At 45.0% G+C, this 18577-nt stretch overlaps 1 long non-coding RNA gene across 1 annotated transcript in view; it reads right to left on the minus strand.

The window, feature by feature from the left end:
- Positions 1-1990: 1990 nt before the first annotated feature.
- The window catches only part of LOC135051141 (uncharacterized), a 58165-nt gene continuing 41578 nt past the window's right edge, over positions 1991-18577 (minus strand). The window contains exons 2-4 of the long non-coding RNA XR_010242064.1: positions 5226-5396; positions 3862-3904; positions 1991-3162 (exon numbers count right to left, since the gene is read on the minus strand). This is a non-coding gene — a long non-coding RNA (uncharacterized LOC135051141). The remainder of the gene's footprint in view (positions 3163-3861; positions 3905-5225; positions 5397-18577) is intronic.

Below are 18577 nucleotides of genomic sequence, written 5' to 3' on the forward strand. Positions count from 1 at the left end.
AACAGGAGTCGGAGACATCTGCTGTGTGCTGATTCTGCAGAGAAGACATTAAAGTGAATTCTCCACCGGGTGTTATGGGAAGCCGTGGCGATACGCCTCTGTACAGAAACAGTATGTGGGGCAGCGGCGCTCTCTGGGATCAAATGGGAGAGGTCTCAACCAGAACGCAGCCCCCCTCCGACTGGCACCCACAGCAGGTCAGGGCCCAAGGCACATTCCCCACTCACCCATGCTACTGAATTTATGTGGATGGCATATTGGATTGGAAAACGAGCCTGGGAGATTTCTGGAAACAGCCTTATTGGGAGTGGGGTCTGTTGAGGGGGCGGAGACTGGTGAGGGGTGCGGCATACTCCCTCCACAGAAGCAAGAGATTTTTTAGATGGTACAGTGTAAATATGGATTCCCCCATGTATTTTGCATCAGTGGAGCAAACTGTAATCTTTACCGTTAGCTATTCTACTTTTTTTTTTAATAAATATCATTCCCACTAGGTTGTTCGATTTACACATGTTAATACGTGTCCTGCCTGTTTTCTGCGGGCCGGTTTGTGCCCTGCGCCTGCAGTACACTTTGCCGGAGCCATGTGACACGCAGAGATGGGAGGAGGTGCAGTGAAGGGCTGGGTGCCCTCACAGGCTGTCAGACTGAACGCAGGAAAAGACAGGGGGGCTGGGCTCCACAGACTGATGTGCGGACTAAGAGCAGATGGAGGAGGTCCCCAAGGGACAAGAAGGGAGGTTACATTGTAACAACCTAATATCTCACTGTTACCTTCTGGCACTGTGTTTTTGGGACCTTCTCATCACAAACAGCAGCTAACTAGTGTGAGTGTGAGACTTATCTGCCTAGGTGTATGCGGTACGCTATGGCTGAAGTCTTTAGTCCAGAAACGCTGGGTTTCATAAGTTAACCATCAGTAACTCTAGTTCCAGAAGATTGCCTCATTATGTCGAACACTGAACTCTCTGCTGGCTGTAACTGTTTATTTATTGGCACCAGTATAAGTTCTTAATTTTTTATATGCAGCACTTTGCATTTATTTTTTGGGTTATGTGTTAAGTTTTATTGAATTTGAACAATTGCTGGGGCATTATTGGGGCATGGGGTGGTCAAATGCTGGCCACGCCTTTAGAGTGGGCACACCCATCCACACTAGACCATGTCCTCCTAGACCATTCCCTGTTTGGCGTGTGCATACAGGTAAAGTGTATCCTTAAAAAAATAAAAGTGCCCTCCTTTGAAAAAAAGTGCCCTCCTTTGGTGATCAGCACACGCTCCTAAATAAATACAGGACAGAACACTATATAAATATTGCCCAGATGTGGACATCTGATAAAATAATTTATTTGTACAGTATGCAGGTTAAACATAATGTATATGTACAGTGTACATACCAATGGGAAATTTCTGAAAACACACTGTGCATAGTAAATAAAAAAACAAACATTTGAAAACTTCAAAACAGCCATAATATACAAACAAAACACTGCAGAAAAATGAAATCAGTGTGCATAGTAATAAAAATACCTTTTAAACTTCAAAATAGGGATATAACAAAAAAGTGCAGAGAATGGATTTAAACAGTTTATTGGTGGGATTGCATGCCTAAGATTTACTAAAGCTCAAACCGACTGAAAACTGCAGAGTCTCCGGACAATTGAATACAACTGAACAGCGACTCACCATCAATATTTCAATTTTAATTTACTAAGTGGCGGTTTTAAAATCTGATGAAAAACTGGAAACAAATCTATAAACCCCCTGGTCTCAATTAGCTTAATCCAATATTAGTTAGTTATTTTAGGAACAATAGCGAAACTGTCAGAAGACTGGCACGCTCTGTAGGTACCCCAGTAAGTATTTTAATCCAACCCTAAACCCACCTCTTTGGAAGCCTAACCCTAACCACCCACCCTCCTGCACAGTCTAACCCTAACCTCCCCCAATACAGACAACAGAATCCCAATGGATCCGGACGGTTAGTATGTAGTGTTGGGGTTAGGAACTAGGGGGAGGATTAGTCTGCGATGGTGGGGAAGGTTAGGGTTAGGTAGAAGGAGGGGATAGTTAGGGTCAGGCTGCAGGAGGGGTGGGTTAAGGGAAAGGTGAGAGGTAGGGTTTAAATACTTACTGGAATCCATCTGAGTTTTGACTGTCTGGATGCAGCTGTTGGCATCCTGACCGTCGAGATTTCGTACCCAACCCCTAGTAAGTTAACATGATGTAAAACAGAATCATCCAAAGTATACACACCTTCTGCAGTCTTACCTTGGCAGCTCAAACCTCGTTTACCTATACGCTTTATAACATTACTCACTCCTTCCACAACTTATCTGTTACCTATGACCTTTTGTCTATGTATTATTTGTGTGCAGTGTACACCAGCTGTTCAACATCTTTATGCTTTACATTATAGAAATGGGCCTCAGCACAGCGATTGTGATGCTTTGATTTTTCGTGTTCAGCAATTCTTTGATAGACATGTGACCATGACTTCATACCTCCAATGAAGACATTACTTTCGGTATCTTTGCTATATGCTAAACATACTGTACAATACAGAGCATTTGAAGCTTTGTCATAAGTAACCCAAAGTCGCTTTGAGCCATCTTTTCTCTTAAACACTTTTATAGGTGTAAATGGCAAATCATAATCATCAAATGGTTGAATAGGATGGTTCATAAAAAAGAATGGTCTCTCTCCTACCCGTGGTCTTGCGAAGAGATTATAGACAACATCATCCTCACTACACGCACATTCTACTGACCTGGCAGAACTTTCAACAATCTCCCCACTTACAGACACATCAGAGCCTACAGGTAACATTATGTCGCTATGATCTGTGGATTGGCCTGGTTTATCATGATGCACATTGATATTCAATAGAGAAGAGGAGATACTTGGCATTTCAGATTCAGAATGTCCAAACAATGAAGCAGCATCAGGACCAATTGATGGCTGTCGCTTGTCTTGCTTTACCTCTTCCACATTCTGTTCACTAAGTCCTGCCACTTCCGCTGACTGAACAGACCTCTGAGTAGTGCTAGGTTGTTTTACAAAAAAATTATCCAATTTAACACATTGATTAGCAGCTTCTAGCAACTTCCTTCGTTTCTTTTCTCTTTCCTTTTGTGCTCCCCCTTTAACTTTCTTGGATTCCTTTGAAGAAATTTTTTAAATATTTTTTTTATAAATTGAAAATGAATTCAGTGTAATAATAAAGCACTGTAGAGTGTATACTGTCCTATGCATACCTCCCCACTGTCCCTATTTCCGCGTGACACTGGCACTATACAGAAGGAGGATGCTGCTACACTAACGATCATTAAAGATTGGCCACCTTTATATAGCTCAGGGTCAGAATGATGACAAAAGAGATGTCATTTTGATACATCTATGGGCCCAATTCCGATATATATGATAATGCATTGTGTGAAATATGCTAATATTGCCGCAGCCTGTAAATGTACTGAGATGCCCACTTGCGGCTTTGCATGTCCAAACAGCTGCATACAAAGATGTAGCGTCATTCACCAGATTATGGTCGCACAACATGGCGCAGGAAGTGAGACTCCAGAAAATGGTCGAGACATCTGCGTTTTTGTTGCCACACCCCGTTACCACTCCCAAAAGCTTCCAAACTGTCAGTCACTTTGTAAATAACTCCTCTGTGCAACCGCCCTCAAAAGACCATCGCAGCACATGTGCAGTGCAACTTAGACACAGGAGCAGTCAAGTGATAATTGCTCAACTGGGAAAACATTGGGTAGTCGGACAATTCTGGATCAGGCCCTACGTCAGAGTTACGTGAACACAAAGCAATTTTTTCTGAATAAGATGAATAATCAGAAGACTCACCATTGCCAGAGAGTTGATGACACCTTGTGCTCAGTGTTGCCAACTGTATAATGGAAAAGGGCAAAAATGAATTCCAAATCAAGCCAAAGCCAATCCTAGAAAGCCCAAGAGTACCCCTCACTATCAAGCAAGTGCTGGCCCCAAGAACAGGTAATCTGTCTGACTTACCCCAGCATCTCTGCTCATATGCAATACATCTTAAACTGAAATGAAGATCTTGGAAGGCCTGAGGCACTTTAAACAGGGTGGCCCCCTTTTAGCTAAAATAGCATAGTGTCTTCATGCATGACAAAGAAAACACTAAACTTAGGTGCTAAAAATTAAATATATGTACAGTATTAAACCTGTCTTTTGATTTCTTAAAATGAACTCGTTCCAGAGGCCGCCATTCAATAAAGAGAGCATCTCAGAGACTGATACTGTATGCAACACAGAGGGCGTACCAGAGTATAATTATGTCACACTGTGCCCCCAGTTCACATTATACCACACAGTACCCTCAATTCACATTCTACAATGATGCCCCAGTTATGATGTTGTTTCAGAAATAAAATTATTTTATGATATGGCCACCATTAATAAAGCCACTTAACTGGCTAATATTTTTAGATTTTTTTTTCCCCCCAAAAAACCCCCAAAACGAAGAAATTGTTGGTTTTGTTTATGATTGAATTAGGTTAAGAACATTTATTTAAAACATATCAAATAAAAAATGTTATTTACATTTTTATTTTTATAAACATCAGTTCAAACATTGATGACCGAGAAATTGAGCCACCAAAGATCAGACCATAGTGACTCTATACCACATGGTTCACGTTTTCCATTTCACCGAGCAGCTGCACTGTGTATCACCAACTGTCACATTTTAAAATTCTACAGGTGACCTGCAAAACATGAACCGTGTGGGTTCCTGAGGACCGAGTTTGAGAACCTGTGCTCTATACTATTGCTCTTTTAATAACATTGAGCAATCATTTCCTTACTAGAATATTAATAAATATTTCTACAAAAAAGAATTATCAATGTTATCTGCCTCGTGTTCAATGCATACAGTAATAATTGCCATCAATATATGTGTACTGTGATTCCTCGTTAGATACAGTAGACGCAGTGAATTTATGGCGGTTTTGGATAAACGACACAGGAAGTAACCATTACAAAACAGATTGACATCTATGTCAGTTTACAAATCCAATAAAAATGCTGATTAATTAATAATCTGTGATTTTGTGCCTCAATGTGTAGGACATTCGAACCTCCAGCTTTATAAATTTGCCCCTTGATATCTGTCTCCATATTTAACTCATTCATACCGTAGACAATGATTGACATATATTGCCATTTAAATTTATCTACAATACCTTTACTGGTTGAGAGGTCTGGAATAATGATTAAAGTTAAAATAGGACTTTTTCTCCAGCAAGAATTGGTTTGTCCTTCTCTTGGTTCGTTGATTCTGCTCTCTGATTGCCGGTAATGGGTTGGCTCTTTGCTTGGAGTCTACACGGTTTGGAATATTTTCCTCCTGCACTCTAAAAAACATTTTGGTATATTAATTTGATGCAATATACATTGGACTCTTCTGCAATTGTGTATGTGGGAATATAAGGGTAAATTTACTAACCGTCGGATTTGGTTCTAAACCAAAACAGACTGTTACCGACTATGAACCTCATTCAGTAAGGATTGCAGTTTCTGCTAAAAAGCAGTTTCTGTGATCAAATAGTTGCTGCCCAGAAATTGAGAAAAAATGCCCACTGCAGAAATCGCAATATGCGGGCAGATCACGAAACCATACACAATTACTGGAACATCGAAGATTTTTCTTATTTGCACCAGAAAAAGTCACAATTCTTGCAACACAAGAGGCTGGAAGTGGTCATCGCTGACGTCTGAGACCCTCCTTAAAAACACCTGGGCACGCCTGCGTTTTTTCTGCCACACCCAGAAAATGGCAGATTTCTGCCAAGAAACGAAGGCTTTTTGCCAGTCAAACAGTGGCTGCATTGCGATCACGGTGTGTACACATTTCTTTCGCTATTTTTACTCACGCGTGCGCAATGCAAACGCTGCGCATGCGCAGTCGTTTGATTATCAACCAGATTGCGTTTCACAAATTTTGCAATCCTTACTGAATGAGGTCCTATGAGTTTGTGTATTTATTATCTGTAGGTCTTCAGCCTTCGTTGAAACCCAATGTCAACATCAGTCTTTTTTCAGCTCTAAATGCTGTCGTTTTAGAGCTTTGAGATCAAAACAAACGGCAATTATAGGTTAAAAAATTATGACAAATAACCCTCAAAGAGAAGTAATCTGTGCAGGTTTCATTAGGTTGAAAAGCTTAGAAACAGGGGCTTTAAATGGCCTGCTGGTACCTATAGTCCCCCTGTAAAAAAAATAAAAAAAATAAAAAACACACTACACATACATCATAGAAAGTAAGGGGGTAATTCCAAGTTGATCGCAGCAGCATTTTTGATAGCAATTGGGCAAAACCATGTGCACTGCAGGGGAGGCAGATATAACATGTGCAGAGAGAGTTAGATTTGGGTGGGGTGTGTTCAATCTGCAATCTAATTTGCAGTGTAAAAATAAAGCAGCCAGAATTTACCCTGCACAGAAATAAAATAACCCACCCAGAGCTAACTCTTTCTGCACATGTTATATCTGCCTCCCCTGCCGTGCACATGGTTTTGCCCAATTGCTATCAAAAATCCTGCTGCGATCAACTTGGAATTACCCCCTAAAAGTTAGATACATTAACACTATACTCACCTTGTTTCCGATGCTGATTGGTCCCCTTATCCAATAGAATACACTACATGGATTAAAAAACATATACATACTCACCTATCCCTGTGCGCAGGCCAGTCTTCTTCTCCAGGGGTTAAGTAGTGTTACTGACCGGAACCGGGCAGGGCAGGGTGTAGATGTGCATGGGCAGTATGTTATACACTCGTCCGAAAAGGGGGCGCAGCGCCGACAGCATCACCATTGGGTTCGGTGCGGCCTGCTCTACATCCCTAATGGGGGTGTGACCCAGCCATGCGGCATCAATAATGGAGGCGTGGCCAGCACTTACGGAGTGGTTGCCTTCCCCCAAACTCTCACTTTATTGTGAACAGAAAGCGTGCGTGTGTGCACGGTATCTATTCACAAGGTGGCAGTAAACTGTTAAGCACGGCGCCATTGAAGCGGCAGGATGCATTTTGACCTTTAAAAATTGGGTAGGGTTTAGTGCTCTGCTAAAACAGCCTATCGTGAACACTGGTTAAAAAAAGAACAAATGTACCGATCCCTCTAGACCACAGGTTCTCAAACTCGGTCCTCAGGACCCCACACAGTGCATGTTTTGCAGGTCTCCTCAGAATTACAAGTGACATAATTAGCTCCACCTGTGGACCTTTAAAAATGTGTCAGAGAGTAATTAATTCACCTGTGCACCTGCTGGGTTACCTGCAAAACATGCACTGTGTGGGGTCCTGAGGACCGAGTTTGAGAACCTGTGCTCTAGACATAGCTGTGAAAATAGGATTTTGGTTACCTACCGGTAAATCCTTTTCTCGTAGTCCGTAGAGGATGCTGGGGTCCACATTAGTACCATGGGGTATAGACGGGTCCACCAGGAGCCATTGGCACTTTAAGAGTTTAAGAGTGTGGGCTGGCTCTTCCCTCTATGCCCCTCCTACCAGACTCAGTCTAGAAACTGTGCCCGAGGAGACTGACATCTTCGAGAGAAGGATTATACACAGATAGTGGCGAGATTCACACCAGCTCACACATACAAGGCACGTCAAGCTAACTTAGCTTGAACACTCAGAAACTGCTGAAAATCACTTACCAAGTAACAATGCAGTACTCAACTAAAACGAAGTTGTACTGAACCAAATAACATTTGCAGGAAAACGAAGCGCTGGGCGGGCGCCCAGCATCCTCTACAGTCTACGAGAAAATGATTTACCGGTGGGTAACCAAAATCCTATTTTCTCCTACGTCCTAGAGGATGCTGGGGTCCACATTAGTACCATGGGGATGTACCAGAGCTTCCAGAACAGGAGGGAGAGCGTGGGTGCTCCTGCAGAACTGATTGACTGAACTTCAGATCATCAGTGGCCAAAGTATCGAACTTGTAAAACTTTGCAAATGTGTTCGACCCAGACCAAGTTGCAGCTTGGCAGAGTTGCACTGCCGAGACACCCTGGGCAGCCGCCCAGGAAGACCCCACCTTACGAGTAGAGTGGGCCTTAACAGATTTTGTACACGGCAGTCCTGCTGTAGAATAAGCGTGCTGGATAATGAACCTAATCCAGCGAGAAATAGTTTACTTAGAAGCAGGACACCAAGTTTTCTTGGGATCATATAGGACAAACAGAGAGTCCGACTTTCTGTGACGATAAGTTCTCTTCACATATATCTTCAGAGCCCTCACGACATCCAAGAACTTTGAAGTAATTGCGGAGTCAGTAGCCACAGGCACCACAATAGGTTGGTTGATATGAAATGCCGACACAACCTTTGGAAGAAACTACTGACGAGTCCGGAGCTCAGCTCTATCTTCGTGGAAGATCAAGTAAGGGCTTTAACAGGATAAAGCCCCCAGCTCGGAGACACGTCTAGCAGATGCTCAGGCCAACAAAGTGACCGCCTTCCATGTAAGAAATTTGAGCTCCACCTCCTGTAGAGGCTCAAACCAATCCGACTGGAGGAACTGTAACACCACGGTAAGGTCCCAAGGCACCGTAGGCTGTACAAAGGGAGGTTGGATGTGCAGAACTCCCTTCAAAATAGTCTGAGCCTCAGGGAGGGCAGCCAATTGTTTCTGAAAGAAAATGGATAGGGCCGAAATATGGACCTTCACAGATCCTAACCTCAGGCCCATATCCACAACTGCTTGCAGGAAGAGGAGAAAACGTCCCAGTTGAAACTCCACCGTAGGAAACTTCTTGGATCCACACCAAGAGACATATTTCTTCCAAAAACGATGGTAATGTTTAGACGTTACCCCTTTCCTAGCCTGTATGAGGGTAGGAATGACATTCTTCGGAATGCCTTTCCGAGCAAATATCAGGCGCTCAACTTCCATGACGTCAAACGTAGCAGCGATAATTCTTGATAGGCGAACGGCCCCTGTCGCCGCAGGTCCTCCCGAAGAGGAAGAGGCCTCGGATCATCTTGCAGTAGATTCAGAAGGTCCGCGTACCAAGCCCTTCTTGGCCAGTCTGGGGCAATGAGGATCGCTTGACACTTGTTCTTCTTATGAGCTTTAGGATTCTTGGGATAAGTGGGAGTGGTGGAAACACGTACACTGACTGGAACACCCAAGAAGACACCAGGGCGTCCACTGCGACTGCCTGTTGGTCCCTCAACCTGGAACAATAACGCCGAAGCTTCTTGTTGAGACGAGAGGCCATCACGTCTATTTGGGGGAATCCCCAAAGGTCTGTTATTTCCTTTAACACCTCCGGATGGAGGCACCACTCCCCTGGATGGAGATCATGTCTGCTGAGGAAGTCTGCTTCCCAGTTGTCTACTCCCTGGAATGAAGATGGCTGACAGCACTAACGCGTGTTTTTCTGTCCAGAGGAGTATTCTTGTCACCTCTGACATTGCCGCTCTGCTCCTCATTCCGCCTTGTCGGTTTATGTAAGCCACTGTTGTTACGTTGTCCGACTGCACTTGAATGGCCCGATTTCTTAGAAGAGGGGCCGCCTGAAGTAGACCGTTGTAGACGGCTCTTAGTTCCTGGATGTTGATGGGCAGGCCGGCTTCCAGGCTTGACCACCGTCCCTGGAAGGTTACTCTTTGAGTGACTGCTCCCCAGCCCCCGAAGGCTCGCATCCGTGGTTAGAAGGACCCATTCCTGAATCCCGAACCTGCGGCCCTCCAGAAGGTGAGGTAATTGTAACCACCAGAGGAGCGAAATCCTGCTGGTGCATGTGGAGATGAGATCCCGACCACTTGTCCAGGAGATTTCGTTGGAAGGTCCGAGCGTGGAACCTCCCGTACTGGAGAGCCTCGTAAGAGGCCACCATCTTTCACAATAGGCGAATGCATTGATGAACCGACACTCTGGCAGGCTTCAGGACATCCCGGACCATAGCTTGTAACACCAACTCTTTTTCCTGCAGAATAAACACCTTCTGCACTTCCGTATCCAGGATCATTACCAGAAAGGACAACCTCTGGGTTGGTTCCAAATGCGACTTTGGAAGGTTCAGAATCCAACCATGACTCTTGAGGAGGCATGTTGTGAGAACAATGGACTGCAGCAGCTTCTCCTTGGACGATGCCTTTATCAGCAGATCGTCCAGATATGGAATGATGTTCAACCCTTGCTTGCGGAAGAGAACCATCATTTCTGCCATCACCTTGGTAAACACCCTTGGTGCTGTGGAGAGGCCAAATGGCAGGGCCTGGAACTGGAAATGACAGTCCGGCAATGTGAAATGGAGATAAGCCTGATGTGGCAGCCAGATCGGAATGTGGAGGTACGCATCCTTGATATCCAGGGATACCAGGAATTCCCCATCTTCCAGACCTGATATCACTGCCCTGAGAGACTCCATCTTGAACTTGAACTCCTTTAGAAAGGGGTTCAATGACTTTAGGTTCACAATGGTCCTGACCGAAACCATCCAGTTTCGGTACCACAAAAAGGTTCGAATAGTAACCTGTGGCCTGCGCAGGGGGAGGAACTGGCACAATGACCTGTGCCTCCACCAGCCTTTGGATAGCTTCTTGTAGTACAGTGTTGTCTGCCAATTGAGTTGGTAAGCCTGATTTGAAAAAACGATGAGGAGGGAGACTTTGAAATTCCAGCCTGTATCCCTGGGATACAATATCTATCACCCAGGGATCCAGGCCGGACAATACGCAGACGTGACTGAAGTGTCTGAGTCTTGCTCCCACCGGCCCCACCTCCAGGCCGCGCGGTCCACCGTCATGCGGAGGACTTTGGCGTATCTGAAGCAGGCTTTTGTTCCTGGGAACCTGCAGCGGCAGGTTTCTTGAACTTAACTCGACCTCCCCTAAAGAAGGTACTGGACGGTCTGGCCTTTCTAGGCTTGTTAGGCCGAAAGGGCTGTGTTGCAGATGAAGAGAAGGATTTCGTCGGAGCAGGTGCTACTGAGGGAAGAAACTGAGACTTACCCACTGTAGCCGTGGATATCCACGCGCCTAGAGCTTCCCCAAAGAAAGCCTGACCTGTATAGGGTAGGAACTCCACACTTTTTCTGGATTCCGCATCGGCCGACCACTGGCGCAGCCACAGTCCCCGACGAGCTGAAATAGACATGGAAGAGATTCCCGCAGCCATGGAACCCAGGTCTTTCATGGCTTCTACCATAAAACCTGCTGAATCATGTATGTTGCGTAAATATAATGCAACATCATCCCTATCCATCGTATCCAAATCCTCAAGTAAGATAGCCGACCACTTTCCTATTGCCTTTGCAATCCTTGCAGTAGCAATAGTGGGATGTAATATGGCCTCTGAAGCAGTGTACATTGATTTAAGTGTGTTATCAATTTTTCTATCAGCTGGCTCCTTTAAGGCGGTAGATCCTGGAACAGGCAAAACCACCTTCTTTGAGAGTCTGGACACAGATGCGTCAACAATCGGCGGGTTTTCCCATTTTTTCCTATCCTCCTCAGGGAAAGGAAATGCCACCAGTACCCTTTTAGGGACCTGGAATTTTTTCTCAGGGTTTTCCCATGCTTTCTCAAATATAGCACTGAATTCCTTTGACACAGGGAAGGTTAGCGAGGCTTTTTTATTTTCAGTGAGAAAAAAGCCTCCTCAACCTGCTCAGGTGTGGTATCATTAACATTCAACACATCCTTGATAGCCTCTATCAACAATTGCACCCCCTTTGCAAGAGATGCGGACCCCCGCAACACATCCCCATCACCGTCTGTGGTGTCAGAATCGGTATCCGTGTCGTCTTGTGTGACATACACAAGCACACACTTATGGGGGTATATAGCGGAGCGTCCCGAGGTACCAGAAACCGGTCATAGTGCCATAGAGCTCTGTAATACCTGGGTTGCAGATTCATTACTTGCAACCCTGTCAGAAATCTGAGATATCCAAGATTTGATAGAGGAAAACCACTCAGGTTCCCTTGCTGGTATCTGTGCTAAACCAGTGCTATCCTGGTCACATGGAATGGGATCATCCTGGGAGGATAAATCCTCTGCAGCATATGACAGTGTCCCTGGACATAGCTAAAGGAGACCACCAAACACTCTACACACACACAGGTGGGGGCAGACAGAGTTCCCCCCCCCCCCCCCCAAGAATGGCAAGAGAGAAACAGAAATCGGAGCAAACCCACACACAGCGCCTACAGCAAAGGGCGACCCCTTGTCAGCACTGACTGTGCACCTTAATAGGACACACAGTCGTATTACAGCCTCCCCCCCCCCCCTTCTACAACCCCCTGGTACCGTGTACAGATACCTGGAGTTGCTGTGGAGGGACCTGTTCTCCTTCTCAGCCCTGTGCAGGCAGGAAAATGGTGCTAAAATGCTGCTGGGTCCGCTCTGAGGAGTAGCTCCGCCCCCTTAATGGCGCCGTCTTCCCGCTCTTCATGGATTATACTGGCCTGAGGAATTAGTGCTGGCTGAGATCCGAGGACACCGACAGGCATCTGGACCAGTGTAGGGGGTAAGCGCTGGCCCAAGGGGGTAAGCGCTGACCCAGGGCGCCCCTCACAGCGCCGCACCATGTACCGCTGAGCCTTCCCAGGAGCGCCGTTTATATTGCGCTCCCTCCCCGCTGCTGCCATCTTCACCCCCCCGCTTGCTAGGGGGGGTCGGTGTCTCAATCGCCACTTCTTCAGCTCTGTAAGGGGTTGGCGGCATGCTGCTGGGGCGAGCGATCCCCTGTGGTGGGGAGCGATCCGACCCCTCTGGTGCTCAGTGTCCAGTCAGCGGAGACAGTGGCTCAGACCCCGCAGGGCGGACACTGCTCCCCCCCCCCCCCCCCCCCCCCTTAGTCCCTTGCTGCAGGGAGGCTGTTGCCAGCAGCCTCCCTGTAAAATAAAAAAAACTCTAAAATTAAACTTTTCTAGAAAAGCTCTGTAGAGCTCCCCTAGCTATGACCGGCTCCTCCGGGCACATTTTCTACACTGAGTCTGGTAGGAGGGGCATGGAGGGATGAGCCAGCCCACACTCTTAAAGTGCCAATGGCTCCTGGTGGACCCATCTATACCCCATGGTACTAATGTGGACCCCAGCATCCTCTAGGACGTAAGAGAAATATGGACATACAGGCTGCTGTTGATTGACAGGCCACTCACAGCCAATCAGTGGCCTGTTACCATGGTAGGGGCTGCTGATTGACTGGTAGCTTTATAAGTGACAGAACTCATGTGGGTTGCACCACTTGTAGGAGCCGTACTGTAGGTTCAACATGTACATATATCACTGCTATTCCCGGAGGGATCAGGAAATTTGGTTTATTTAATTTTTTTATTCCCTGGATGCCTGCATGGAGAAGAGGACCAAGGGATAGGTGAGTATGTATATTTTTAACCATGCAGCAAATTCTACTGGATAAGTAGACAGCACCGGGGATAAGGTGAGTATAGTGTTAGTGTATTAAAATTGTATGTTCTGCAGTGTGTGTGTGTGTGTATGTGTGTACTGTTTAGTTTAATATTTTTTTTTACAGGGGGAGAATACGTACCAGTGGGCCCTGATAAAGCTAAATATTTATCTTATAACATTCACTATATATGGGTAAGAGACTCAGTACGCAATGGGCGTACGGGGTACCGTAAGGGTACGCACTTAGCGTAGCAGACGCTAGGCCGTGGTCGAGACGCACGAGCGACACGTTCGCTCACGGCTTACGCTGGGTATCGAGCACGCTATAGGCGGTCCGAGTACCGTAATGCTACGCTACGAGCGTAGCGGACGCCGTGCCCACAAGAGGAACACGAGCGGCGCAGACGCTCACAGGATGACACACAGTAAACCTTGTATGCAACACAATGAAAGGATATGCTTATGCTGTAAACCTTATTACTGTAATATTACCACAATTCAACGCTGATTAACCCTTATCATATGAAAGCTGTTGGAGCGATTAAGACGCTCAGTATACCCTCAGCAATGTAATAAACACACAATACCTTGCTAAGGTTCCAAAACCTTTACTAACGAGATTTAGTTATGTAAAAAGGGAAAATACAGTTAACATTTCATACACTACAGACTAACATCAATATCTAAACATAATAACTACACATATACAGTATACAACAGCGTAACAATAACAGAGAGAGAGAGAGTATGGCAAATACAAACAGAGAACAAGTTGGTTACAGAGAAACACTTACACACTGGGGAATGATCGCTGCGCAGTCCTGGTACCAGCTCTCAAGTTAGTCAGTGATGAAAACCTTTTGTGGAGAGTAGACTGAGCTGGCCCAAGCTGGCTGCCTTATATACACTGCATACAGTACACTACAAAGGGGCCTACAATCTCATTGTTCATTGGACACAGGAATCTGTCCTTACATTATAACAAAAGGTCATAGGTTGATTCAAACAGGTGGGCTCTGACTATTTCATACTGCTCAGGTGGGAGGGAATCTCAGGATTCCCGCCGCATGGATAATGAACTGCAAATACAGCAAATGTCCATAAACTTCTTATAGACATAACTATTCGCAGGAGCGATTGATTTCTCTCAAACCAATACCGGAATGTTTCTAATAATATACTCTACCGTTGCATACTAAACACCACTGCTCAAAACCTGTCTGACCCTTCGTATCATGCAAAGAGGGATTTCTCTGTCCATAAACCAGTTACACTAAACAAACTTACTGATATTATTAAGGAGACCATAACCTACAAAATGTACTATTTGGAATAACTATGTGACGATTGAGTCGCCCGCTAGACGCTTGCAAACTCCGCCGTAAATACACATCTCCATGCGCAGGAGACGTCGGAGCGTCCCTTACGCAACCTGAGGGGATGCGTACGCACGGGGGAGTGGGTGCACGAGCAGCGGGCAAGCGCATGGGGTTAGTACAAGGCATGAGAATAACGATATTTTTTTACTTTGACAGTCCACCCTTTGGCAGTCACCAATAACTGCCACTTCCTAAACAAAACAGAAGAATATATGTCATCATGTAAACACCTTTTTATGATTGGGTAAGGGGAGGAGAGGAGAAGGTAGGAAAAAGCATGACCTAGTGAGATAGTAAAAGCATGTGTGTATGAAATCCATGTTTGAGGGGTCATGTATCATCGTGCCGTACGTGTTTTAAATCAAGCTTCGAGGTATTGCGAAGTATACATTTGAATCCTTCTTATCCCGTATTAAGGGTCTGTGGATGGGCTGTCAAACTTTACCGAGCTCTTTTCGGCTTTTGGTTGCAACAAATGGGGGAGCACATTTAGTTGATGATACATGAATGGGGGGAATATGTGAGTGCTGATATCTGTGTCTATATTCCCTATCGACTATGTGTGTCATTACCTGGAGGTTGTGGAGATGAAGATAAGAAACAATCGTTATAAATGCAGTCGTAAACTATGTGAGTTTAAATAAACATTCGCCGATTGAGGTCTTGCCTGATGTCTTGTCTTGATGTACATGTTGTCTGATGTCTCTCGGTGCTTTTGTTGTAAATAGCGAGCAAAAGCTGTTCCATTGTCCATAAAATTACAGTCTCTAAAGTATTGGGCTTTCGTAAAAAGTTAAAGTCACTAGGGAAATTGGGGGTCTGTGGCATAGTTCATCAATGGTCTGTATAAAAGAGGTTGTCAAATTCTTCTTCCAAGCGGATGTCTTTGTACCTCGGAGGAAAACAAAGGAGAAACGGGTGAAAGAAACGGACCGTGGAATCACATTTTCATCACAACATTGTCTCTATTGTTGGGTCATAAATCAAATTAGTTGTTGTTATTACAGTGTCCTCGCTCCTCAGACTCATCACTCTGGTACTACCTTTACACTTCGTTAAAGCCCGAACGCATCTAAATATCAGGCCAACCAATATGACGACTCCCAGAATACACAAGAGAAATTTCCCTACGTCCATTATAATACCTTGGGTCCATTCTCCTAAACCAGAGAACCAATTTCGTGGGTTCAACCATGACACCCAACTGGTCAGCTCATTACCCACAGCAGCGAGTGTGAGATTGTGTTTCCTTCGAAACTCCCACTTCAATTGCAAAATGTCATCCATCTTTTGGTCTATGACCTCGGCCGGGTCCTCAGTGCTGTGTGTAATATACGTGCAGCACTTTACACCATACTGAGTTGCTAGGGTAACACAATACCCGCCTGTCACTGCTGTGAGATAATTGAGAATCATCCCATGCTGAACCAGCTCTGTTTTGTAGGCTTGTAACTCTTTCCCAGTGTACCTGAACGTGTCGTCATACATTTCGGTGATATTGTCTAACAAGTTCGCAAGCGCAGATATATATTTATAATTTATTACTCCTCTGGCGGTACGAGTGATATCTAACACGAGTAGGAATTGAATCCCAGTGGATTCATGGATCAGATCAGAGGCCGGATGCTCTGTCCTCTCTATCAGGTGCCTTTTAACGACGTGCTCGTAATGAGTGTGAGTATAAGGAGCTTGGGCACCACGGTGAATATCTTTCATTTGGTTATGGGATACAATCATTACTTCAGGCAGTACTTTTCCAATGTAACACAATCCCTCTGAGTTTGGGGCAAGCCACTTATACGCCTTTCTCCCGCATATGAAATATGCATCATCGGGGAGAACATATGGGACAGAGTATGACATTACCATGTTACAAATTTTCCATGTAAAATCTCCTAACCCTAACTCTCCCATCTGTCTAGTACACGTATCAGGTTGTACGATATGTGAACAATATCCTGGTGATACTTCTCCAACTCGCATGGTCCTACTACCTAGAGTATACCTATACCGGAAATATTTTCCACTGTTGGCGATCTGGCGTATAAGCTCTGTGTCTATGGGCATTCTATCGGCTCTATATGAAAATGTCATGGTTTGATTACTCCATGACACTTCCCAATTTCCCGGCTTTCGAGGATTGGAAATGTTAAAGCATACTAAGGACTTATCCACGTGATACTGGTGGAGCTTCAAACTAGGAGGACTAGAGATATTAAACCTCTTGTCCACCGGCCTCCCACCACTTAACTCAAGTACCTCTCCTACAGTTAAAGGGAATGGTACTAGTCCTGATTTGCTATGACCTTGAGGTACTTGAGAGCATACCCAACAGTCTGTCTGATTTAACACTTTACCCACTAAGGAGTGATAGTCACTCAATGGATGCCGGTCCATGTGGACATTAAAACTGGACTGACATTTCTTGATGCACCCATCCTCAACTATATTGTCACAATGCCTACAGATGCAGTTCTCTTCAGCTAACAATCCTTCACAATTCCTTCTACTGTCAATGCTACCAGATCGTTTTCTGATACTCGCCTTTACTCGGTGATTGTATTGGTCTTGGAAATCTACACCTCCATCCTGGTCATCAGAACCCATTCCCGATCTTCTCTCGACCTCCATGGTACTCTCACCGAAACAGACTGCTCTGGTCAACAACAGGGTCAACAGGAAAATCCGGATCACAGTCTCTTGGGGCAAGTCCATCTTAGAGGAGCAGAAAGAGAAATTTGTAATGGGGGTACAAAAAAAATAATTTAAGGGGAAAGAAAAATGTTACGATGTCTTTTGTCCTCTAATCTTGTTGTTCTTCTTGCTCTGCTGTCATCTCAAAGGTGCTGTCTCTCAGTCTTCCAAACGAACATTCTGGTGATACAATATTCCTTCCAAATCTGCGATCTTTCTGTAAGGAGCAAAAATCTTGCATTACCATTTGTCTAACTGATGTGCGACATACCATCTTTAAAGCATGGGAACATGAGAGAGAAGAGGAAAAAAAACAAACGAGAGAGAGAACAATTCATATATATATTACATAAAACAACAAACAAAAAAAAAACATTGTCAGATCTTCCGTTCACCATCAGGCTGTCACACCAACACATCCATTGGTATCTTTGCGCAGTCTCCCCCACCAGTATTTCCACACTCCACCCTTTTGTGCCTGGCCAGGACACACCGATGTCGGTAGGTCACACTGGGGTTAGGTAGACTTCTGCAAAGACCAAGTAGCTATGTGATGTTTGAGTTCTGCCGATGAACGTCAGAGATGGGGAAAAAGAAACATTTACAAATAAATTACAACGTTTACCCGGCCGTTCCTGTGTCTACAAGGAATGACCTCCCAATTACATTAACTGTAACCTCAGGCTTACTGTCAGTCCTAATGGTCACCTTTCCTGATTGCATATGACAGGTGTAGCCCAAACTTCTTCTTATACGATCCCTGATTACAATTTTGTGTGTCATAGCTCTGCTCATGTTCTTGTCTAGGGGCTCTGACTTTATGTGGGCTGTTACAGTTGCTGGCATAATGCCCTTCTCTTTTACAAAGATAACAAACCCTTGGCTTCCTCCATGTGCCAGTGGCCTGGGGTTTCGGTCGATTTAATGCCTCCTCTAGTGCTTGGATGCTCATCACCATCAACCGCTCTCCCTGTGCTTACCTGGTTCTTTGGATATTACGGTCATGCTCGATAGCGGACTCTCTTAATGCAGCCACCGAGATACCTCTCCAGTGAGGTAGAGAGGTTTGTACCCTGATTCTTAGTGTG

Source organism: Pseudophryne corroboree, chromosome 2 (genome assembly GCF_028390025.1).
Source record: "Pseudophryne corroboree isolate aPseCor3 chromosome 2, aPseCor3.hap2, whole genome shotgun sequence".
NCBI lineage: Eukaryota > Metazoa > Chordata > Amphibia > Anura > Myobatrachidae > Pseudophryne > Pseudophryne corroboree.